We start from the raw sequence: 10,493 nt of genomic DNA on the forward strand, positions 1-10,493 counted from the left end.
TGTAAAGATTTTATTTAGTGGGGTCTGATGAAATTGTAGCATTTTTTTCTTACTGATATGTAGCAACATGTGCATGTGTAAATTCTATTGCACAGTGGATTCTCATGTCAGGCATAGTCATTGCAAACTGCAGTTGTCCCAAGTGCATTTCTCATCAACATTCTGATTGTTTGTTGTGTGACTAATCTGTATTTTAAAACAATATTTACTCATAAAGAATTATTGATTAGGACATGCTAGCAGGTCCTCTCCCTACATCAGTGCTCTGCACAGTAAAAGACATGCATTGGCTGCATGGAATCAGCAGAGAATCAGAACAGGAGAGTTTTCACAGTACACAAGGGAGCTGAAAATTGTTTTTCAAAACCACAATGAACTTTTCTTGGTGTACTTTATACCTTGTGAGGGGAAATCTTCATGCAACAGTGCTTAGTACTGTAATTTGGACTGACTTAGTTCGTACTTTAACCAAGAAAAAAGTCCTGATATCTGCACAATTTTCTTTTACTCTTTTTCAATCTGCTGCTTTAGCAGTCAAGCTTTACAAACCATGAAAAATCTTACAGGTAGGGCTGTACTTACCCACACCTCTTAGTCTGGGGGAAATGGCAGACTCTGATAGAGAGGTTTCTGTACTGGAGTAACCAGAAGTTGAGTGTGTTTATATCCTCTACACTGGAAAATTCAGAAGAGGGTAGTTTTGCCATTCCTGGGATTCTAAGGTGATATGCTTGAAAGCACATAACAACCTAGCCATAGGAAAATTGCCTCTCCAGGTGTTTTCCAGCTTTAGCAAACCTTGTAGCAAAGAAGGAAAGGAGAGCACAGACACAGCTTTTCCTTGATGAGTCATCTTATTTATTACAATTCTCCCATTTGCTAAAATTATTTGCAAAGAGGCTGGAAGCTGTTGTTTTCTTCAAAGTGGCATTGTTTATTAGAAAACTGAAAGATCATGTATTGCCTCGTGCATGTACATCTTCCATGAGAGATCATGTAAGCTGCTGCTTCTTGCACATTGATAAATTCACACCTGTCTCGTTCTGGAGGCTGCCCAAAGAAGGGGGCAGAGTTTGTGAGCATGACCTGGGTGCTGCAGCACCTTGGAGTCATGGCAAACTCTGTCCTTTCTAGTACCCTTCCCTTTACAGGAGTGCTGTGGAAAATGTTGGCTGTCATCCTTTAAACAGCACAATGTTTGCATTTCCCTTGATCATCCTCTCAGGGCAAAGTTCAGTAGGTTGAGGAAGTGTTGTTTAAGTGCAATTGATCTAAAAATATATCAAAAGGAAGGCTACTGTATATGAACAGATTGTGGAGAGGCTTTACATGGGCTTCTTGATATCTGTAAATACATAAACCAAGGAAGCAGCAGCCTATGACATGGTTATTTCTGGAAAAGCAGAAAGTCTGACTGTAACTGTTATACCATGCACAGAGCCAAGCAGTTGCTCCTGAAGAAATTGTGTGTGGAATTAAAAGCCCCAAAATTAGAACCATTTCCATAGGGTTGTGAACACTCTGCTCCAGATCTTGCTGCTGCACACAGATGGCAAATCACATATTAATGTCAACGGGATCAGGCTTAGGATTTCCTCTTCCCTCCCTTTTAACAAAACCCTTACCTTTCCTGGGAATATCTGTTCTGAAAGCAGCCTGGGGATCTGATAATCTTTAGTGAATTGTAGCAGATCTCAACATAGAGTATTCCAAAATCAGTGAAGTGCTTGTGTCAGCTCAGTTCTTCAGACAAAGAGATAAAAATATATTTACAGTATCTGCATGGGTCAAAAAAGGTGGAAGAAACTACTAGGTCAGTTAGTTTGCTCTCTGTGTCACAGGTCATTATTACCAAGTTACCTCTGTACAGATTATTTTATGTTCAACTGTGGTGCTAAGCAGGCAAATACTCGCTGACCTACAACACTCCAAAACCTATCTAGCCTTGAACTGAAGAGGCCATTGAGATTTCCCATGGTAATTTCAGCTATAAATAACTTGTTGTTTAATAACTTGCCATGTTTCTACATGAACTTCGTGTTTACACTAAGCAAGCATTAGGAACCAGCCTTTTCTGTTCTATTAAGTCAAGCTAGTTAATAATTTTAACACATGAGTCTTTTCTTCAAACATGTCACTGTAAGAGGTTTTCCTCTTCAAATAATTTTTTTCTGATTTTTTTTTATGTTTCAATTCTATTTTGAAAGCATTCTTTCTAAACTGTGCAACCTGCTGTGGTGATTCACAGCACCTTTCAGCAGTGAAAAAGCTGGTATTGCTTTTTGTCTATACATACAAGGAATGGATTAAGACTGGTTTATAGTTTGGATTTTTTAGCTACAATGTCAGCTGTTTGTCACCTGTAATACTTTTCAGACCATGTGTTTTCAGGGAGAAGGCTTGGCTAGTAGTGGAGCTTTTATTTCTATTCCCCTTGCAGTTTGCTGTATAAAGACATGTTTAATTAGAAATGGCTTCGTTTATGAAGTGCTTCAAATTGTTCTGCATTAATGTCTTCATCTTTCATCCTCACAGTCTTATTGATCTCACAAACCTTGTTATCATGGATGCATATATTTATTTTCTTCTCATGAAAGCCCTAAAGTTTATGTTACAAGTCTCCATTCATTATTACTTTGTTAGATCTTTCAGTTTTCAGTTCATTTAATACATTTCACTGATGGTGTTGTGCCAGTGTTCATAATGAGAATGTCATACACTATTAAGTCAAGTGCTCTCCACAGATATATTGTAAATATACAATTACTTTCATCATCCAAATACTTGTCTCATCAAACAATGCAAAGACTTGTTTTACAAGATCTGTTTGCCACAAAACTGCGTTCACTGGGATGATATTAATTATATTCCATCACTTCCGTTCTTCATTCAATTTGTAACAGCTTTATTACCTGGATGGAAGGTCAGACTCTGTCCATTAGCTCTGAGTCATCCTGCTGGCCTCTGTTGTTATTGGCACAACATTAGCACTTTTTCAGTCAAATGGGATTTCCCTGGAATGCCTTAATTTAGTAAAATAAACATGATTAGCTCTCAAGTCTTCTCTGTCTTAGTTCTTAGGTGTGAGGTGGATGAATTGGCTGACTTTAAAATGTTGATTTCTGATGCTTGTTGTATAACATCCTGCTTGGTTACCAAGGGACTGGAAAGTAGTTAAACTTCATCATGTGACATAAGAACAGCTGTACAAATATGGAATAAAAATATTTCTAAATATGTCTGTCTCTCCTGCATCACTAATAAAAATTTTATCATTTCCATCTGGCAAAGGGTTTCTATAGCTGCTAGGGTACTGTAGTCTTGATAAGTTTGAGAGTTTTTTAATTCTTCATGTTACATTGGTGATGTCAGCTGTGGACTTTCTGCTGATGTTTATAACTTACTGATATTTTTCCTGTAGTAACTTCTAACTCAGAGGGATTATTACTGTTTATCTTCATTAATATATAGTGCTTTTTTATTATGAACTTCTACTTGCACTTGAATTATGAAAGAAAACAGCATTTTTAGGCAAAATTATCCTTCCCTTGACTGTGGAATTACAAATTCATGACCATGCTAAGATTTCTGGAAAAAACTTCTCACTTCTGACTTTCAATTCAATTTCAACCATAATTTTAATTACTGTGATAGGATTCTGAACTTGCAGGTTACTGACAACTGCAGCACATGTATCACACTCTTGTCTTTATGCAACAGTGTCTCCCTCATCTTATCTACTCCTTATACATTGTTAGTGTGGTTTGTTGGGTTTTTTAGCACTTAAATCACATTTTAGCATTTAAATCACATTTTACATCGTTGTGCAGTGTTCACTAATAATAATAATGGCATCATTCTTTTGCATTGGTGGCAATTTCATGATCTCTGGTTCATTACCTCTTCCAATTTCAGTATGTAAAGGACTGCAAAAGTCCTGTTTTAACACTCTGCCATGCTAGTTCAAGTTTGTCCCACATATCTGGAGGATGTGTCAGCATTTTGTTCCACACCAGTGTATATTTTTCCTCTTTTAGAGTAGCATGTTGTAAATTAAAAGGGATGATATAAAGGGTGTTGAGGGAGCTATAGCATCCAGCTAGTTTGTAAGTGATGCTAAAGGCTGCTCCCAGGAGTAAAGCACACTGCATGTTTTACAGTGAGAATTCAAATTCAGCATTCTGAAACAATTGCTGTTCAGAGGTGATAAAGCAAAAATGTGCCTTGGGCATGCCTCCTTACTTTAGTATTTTAAATCAAATGCTTTCCCAGGGCAGGGCCCTTAGCACAGTTCTCCCCTCTGACTTCCTCTTTCCTTCCTGAAATATAATCACTGTAGGTTCTCCTGTCTCCTGTACTCCCAGGAAAAACTGTTTCCTTAATGCACATACATTGCAATTAAACCTCTTAAACATCATTTTAGTAATAATTATTTTAGGAATATTCCTGATTAAACCTGCCAATTAGCACAGGCTAGGAGGAAACTAGAAGTAAATAATGCCTCCTTTCAGTATGTTTTCCTATCCAGAATAATAATAGATAATGAGCAGAGGGAAAGACAGTTGGCAAAATGGAACTGTACCTCTTCTCTCATGGGCTTTCAGTCTGGTTTCTAACTAAGGGAGGGGAGTAACAGAAACCAAGCAGAATTAGGATGTACAAGAGCTTTCAAATGCAGGCTTTTCTTTTTCTAATTTCTATATATTTTATACTTTGTTAAAGTGATCATCTTACACATACCTAATCTCGTGTTCTCCAGTGATAGAGACAAAAAACTTAGTGATGCCTGAGTGTCACACGTTTGGCCTGTGACCTTGGTGTCATTTGTCCAGATCATGTTGCTCAGGAAATCTTTAGGGTCTCGTCAGTACATGAGGACACTTCCTTCCTTCTGAATGATGATAAACCAGTGATAAACCAGTACAGTCCTACTGTAGGAGCAGTGTTAAGTTGGAGATGATAAATGAGGAAAGAGTCCTAAGAGTCACAGTGGTTGAGCCACAGAGTCTTTCTGAATCCAGGCTTGTTTGGATGTTTTGAAAGAGAAAATGAAATGGTCACATGGTTGTTGATTACATAGTGACTGAATTGTTTGAAACTGGTGTGCTTTGGGAGTCTGCAGCTGGGAAATCCCCAGCATGTGACTGGTACAGCTGTGTTTGATAGCGTGGTTAAACTGCACTGCAGGCCTGAGTGTTTCACCACATTGCATCTTCTACCTGCCTGTTGCAGCATTCCAGTAACTGCCAAACATTCCTTCTCTTGCAGAATTTGCATCAGGGTTTGAACATCTGAGCTGCTTGAACTGTGCTAATCTTGTGTTGATAAAACAGTGGGGAAACAGAGTCCCAAGTGAGGCAAAGGCAGATTTCTCATTAAGGGTGAACACATTCTGTCATCTGCATTTGTGCCACACTGCCAGAAGTTATAAATCAGCTGTTAGGAAAAGGGGAACTTCTGGACTTCTGCTTTTCTTCAAGCTATTTTAGTGCTCATCCATGCCAATCTTGTTCCTGTGTTTCATCCTCCTGTGGCATCTTGTCAGCAGTGGATGTGGTGTGTTGTTTGGGATGGGAGCTCTTTGTTACTTATGGTACAGTGCCAAGAATAAAGAGACAAAATTCCTTAAGGGGTTCAGAAGACTTTTTAAAATACAAATCAAATATCTACTATTGGTTCCCTGCCACCACATTCCCATGGGAAAAGGGAGATGCTGCACTGTGGCTTTGAAGTGATCCCTCAGAGGCCTGCAAGACAGGCTTCTAGCTACTTCCTTGGAAATTTGGATCATTAATCACTGCAAACCATCCCTGTGGTGACTTCACCTGATAAGTAGTCTGCCTTTTCCACGCTTCTGCCACTCCCTGGAGGTTTCCTAACACTCCGTGGGCTCCACTGTCTCTCCCAGAGGGGAACTCATAGCACAACCTGGCAGCAACCAGCAAGGAACCACCTCTTCTGGAGCTTGGGGCATCATTATGTGATCCCTGACCAGAGGAAGCTACTAAGAAATAACTGATCTGATTTAGGAGAGAAAAAAAATCAAAAAATCAGTGAAGGACCAGGTAACAAAGTCTTACATACTCAGAAAAATGCACAATTTTTCCACAGTTGGCAGAATATCTGCAGGATAGTGTCCCTTGAAAATATGTTTAGCCTTTGCTTCTCAGATTTATCACATATTTCTTTCACATGTGTGATGTCCAGGCAGAATCCAGTGGGGCTCTGATATTTCTGCTCTATTTCAACTCTGCCAGTTTGGGGTTTGGAGGATGATGCCACTGCAATCTTTTTGCCAAAGCTTTGCATAACATTTAAAATACATTTTCCTCTTGGCGTGTATCACCTCGTGTTTCTAGAGACCAGATAAGGGCCTTTCCTCTGCTATTAATGAATTATTTCAAAATGCCTAATAGAATGAGATATTGCCAGTAGCTTCCTGAAAGGATTTTGCTGGTGTTTGATTTTTTGCCTGAGATTTTTCATATGTGGTGGCAAAAACATTTGTGGTGCAATACTGTAGCACGTTAACTTTGCCTTCTCCAATTCTCAGTATGAGTTGTGTTTGTTGATAAAGTTCAATCTTGGTGCTCAGGGTTGCTTGTTACCAGCTTTACACTGTAAGGGGCAGAAAGGAAAGTTGTGCACATGCAGTTGTGCATGTGTTGTTACTTTTAAAATATAGAACAAGATTTTCTGCAGATTGGTATATTATGTATATGATATTGTTTATTTTTATAATATTTTTCCAAAAACTTGTCACTTTGAGAGGCCTTTAGGTATTCTCTGCCTTCACTTCTTTCATGAAAAAGAGCAACCTCTGCTTTAGTGGATCTGGTATAGTAGTCAAAGGGTAGCAAGAGATGACAGAAACATTTGAGAAATGCAGAGCATGGAGTAAGGATTAGCACAATAGCAAAAAAAAAAAATCATGAGATGAGCTATTATTATTCCCCCAATTTGTTGGTTCCTGGTTTCCATATGTTATTAATATTCCTCTGTATTTTGTTTGAGGAAGTAGTCAGATGAAAGGTCACAACTGTTTTATGAAAGTGGGTGAATCATTTACTGAGTCACTGTGTACAGGCAGTGAATGCTCCATGTATTTGTGACTGTGCATTCCTCTATTAGTTTGCCATCTGTTCTGTTCTGTGGAAACCTAAATTACTAGAGATGAAGAGGGCTGCAAATCACTTACACAGAAATGGTGTTGCAATATAACTTGATGGACTTGGACAGGAAATTGCATAGTTCATTTAAATCCCATGCTCAGTGAAAATTTATGCTGCATCCTCCCATGAATGTTTGAGATAAAAGTGAAATGAGCAGGTATTTACTAGGCAGAAGTAGGATGCTCAATCATACCCAGTGGTTTGGTCATGAGGTAGAAAATGTGCTCGCTTCAGACTTTTGTGACCATATGCAAGGGCTGTAGCTTGAACATGTTGCCTCCTCAGATTCACACTAAAAACCCCAGTTAGGGTTGGGGTCAGGGTCTCTGTGACAGATCATGTGACCCAGAACAGCAGTTTTGCTCTTGCTTTCCCATCACTGGCACTGGAGATGGGGAAATTCCCACAGCTGAGGTCAGACAAAGACAGAGAGGGAAAAATCACATTGCAAACAAAAATTCAGAGAAAAATAATCACCAGAGATTATAATCAGGATGATGGAAGGGTCTGGGTTAGTCTTGTTTGTTTTTTCTCTAAGATTGTCCAGGGGCAAAGTTGACACATTTTTAAATGCCACATCTGCTCAGTCATTTGGCAAACACTCCCACTTCTGTTACCACCAAATTGTATAACGTGGTGGGATGGAGGCAGCCTCACGTGCTTCGCCACAGCCTGGTGGGTCACTTGACAGGATGAGGAACATAACATGATCATCAGGGTATCTTGACTTTCTTTCTTTTTTCCCCCTCCAACAGAGACAATGTCGCTCGTGGGAAGGTGCTGTGCAGGCAGTTCTGGGAAGTGACACGCTGTCCCCTGAGCAGGCACCGCACAACGTGGTCACACCGCGCTGATCCCGCGCGTGCCGCGACACCGCGCTTCCCTCGTCCTCCTGGGACAGCAGCCTCATTCCCACGGGCAAAATTAACCTTTAGGGCTGAAAAAGTACATCAGGCCAGCTCAGGAGTTTGGCCTTTGTTACTACACCTTCTTGCCAAGACTGGCAAAACTTTAAAACTGGAGAATTCCCTATAATTTGAGCCAGAGCAGACAAGAATCCCTCTTATCAATACTGGTGGAAATGTGGCCCATCTGCTAGAGGTACTACCTTTTACTTGAGGCAGCAACTATAATTCTCACAAATCACGTGGTACAAACCTTTAAAACTGCCTGATATGGCTGCAGGTGCAGCTGTGATATGGGCAGGGGGCTGCAGGGGCATTAAGCAATGCATGGCTGAGTACTGCTGCAAGGAGTGAAGTAATGGGAGAAACAGTCCTGCTAGAAATGCAGGTGAATCTGCTGTAAACTACTTGGAATCCCCATGCAAATTTAGGATCCTATGTAGGAAAGTCCTGCTGACCTTCTGTATAGGACTCAAGCAATTGAAAGCTAAGCAATTCCATTGATACATTTCTGGAGTGAGGCCTGAGTTTCTTCTAAATGACAAGTTTAATTGCAGCTCCTCTGCTCTGACCTTTAGTTGGCTTTCTGTAGGCATCCAGGCTTGCAAGTTTTACAAAGGGACTTCGAGTTTGGTTTTCTCTTACTACACCTACAAGTGGAATGCCAGTCTGATGCACTCAGAAATGAAAATAAACACTGAGCAGAGCAAGCAGAAGCACTGTGGCACATGAGGGTTCAGTATAACTTCACTTGTCTAATGCCATCCTGAAGATTAATTTTGTTTTTAAACAGAAATAAGTCTAAATAAATGCATTTTTCAGTCTTTCAGGTGATAAAGGATTAATTTATATGGTACTGAGAACATTTTGTAAGTTTTACAGTGCACATCTTTGGAATTACCTTACAACCATGTATTGAATATTGCTTCATTTTAACAGCCACTGCGTTTTCTGCTGCTAAATGATGGCTTTAAAACCTGATTGGAAATATGAACTGACAAAACTATGAAGAGAGAGAATGTCTCTGTAAAATACCTGTAGCTATTTACCTTTAAATGTGCAGGTATTATGCAATGTAGGATCAGAGATGTTTTATCCCCTCTTGATAGGCATGGAGCTTATATCTTTTTGAGAGCAAAATGTACAGCAAGCAAAGGGGAAAACTAGAACTGCTGATTCTCCCTAAGTCTTTTTTATTTTTACAATTATTTGTGTAAAATCTCCTTTTCTATGACCATTTTAAGCTGTTTCATGTGTGACTTGACTGTATGCAAGGGGAAGAAGAAGCTGGGCTAAAGAGATGTCATTGTGTGTGCCTAAATATTCCATTATTAACTAGTGAGGTGCTTTCCTGAAATCAGGAGGTTTTACTGATGCCCTTTATTTCTTGTAATTGTATGTTAAAGAAATGGTACTGTGTTGTAAAAGATACTTAAGCAAGTCATCAGTTCTGGGAAAAATTAGCAGAGGCTATTTGAATATTTGAACAAATTGTACTGATGGGCAATATTAAGTCATCTTGCTGGGGGAGCATGTTTACAGAAGGAGCTGGGTTTGGGAGCTTAGAAAAACCACAGAGTGAGTAGGAAGCTTATCTTGGGTAAGAGTAAAGAAGAGCTGAGCAAGAGCTCCCAGAGCAGCATCCTGCTTTACCCGCTGGGGGCACGTCCAGCTATCTGATTTGTTTGATTCTCGCACAGCTGGGGAAGATCTGACCCTGTAAAAGTCTTGAAAGTAGAGCTGATAAATAAAATGTGAGGGGGGAAAAAAACAAGCAAAGAGTAAAGTCAGTTGTTGTTTGTGCCTTCTCTGTGTGGGAGGTTTCTTACCCTTCAGCTGGATGCAAGTAGTCAAGGAGGCTGAGTACCTGGAGCTGGCACAGCTGAGAGGCTGAAACTGTGGTGTGGAGCACAGCCTGGAAGCAGTGTCAGACACCTCCTGAGAGCAGTCTGGCACTGAGGAAAGTCGCTGTGCTTTCAGCAGCTGAGCCACTACAGAGGAGTCCCACTCCTTCCCATTCCTCTGCTGTGGCAAAGGCTGATCCAGCAACCTTTGCCCCTGTGCTGTGAGAGATGGGCTGAAAAGCCCAGTGAGTAAGGTGGAAGTGGAATGCTTTGAAATTAAACATTAATAACAGTTACTAAAACTAACAGTTAAAACTAATGATTATTTGGGGACTTAATTAAAGCAGCACTATTTTGGAGTTCAATTCTATACCAGTATCTTTTAACTGGAAAAACCACCTGAGTTTTGGTGAGGCACTCAGGTTAAAATGTTAACAGCTGAGTAGTTTGACTGGTGCCAAAGTCAAATGTGTTTCCTCAGTGATTAATGATCAGGCTCAGCCTCCACGAGACTGTGGTTTCACAAGCCCTTCTTTGTCACTGTAGTGTCCTCTGCATGTCACTCATTCCTG

The 10,493-nt window shown here is 40.0% G+C and overlaps 1 long non-coding RNA gene across 1 annotated transcript in view; it reads left to right on the forward strand.

Moving 5' to 3' along the window:
* LOC115484962 (uncharacterized) overlaps window positions 1-10,493 on the forward strand; it is a 50,205-nt gene that overhangs the window by 24,467 nt on the left and 15,245 nt on the right. The gene's annotated exons all lie outside the window — the stretch shown is intronic.

The sequence above is a fragment of the Serinus canaria genome, chromosome 3 (assembly GCF_022539315.1).
Source record: "Serinus canaria isolate serCan28SL12 chromosome 3, serCan2020, whole genome shotgun sequence".
In the NCBI taxonomy this organism is placed as follows: Eukaryota; Metazoa; Chordata; class Aves; order Passeriformes; family Fringillidae; genus Serinus; species Serinus canaria.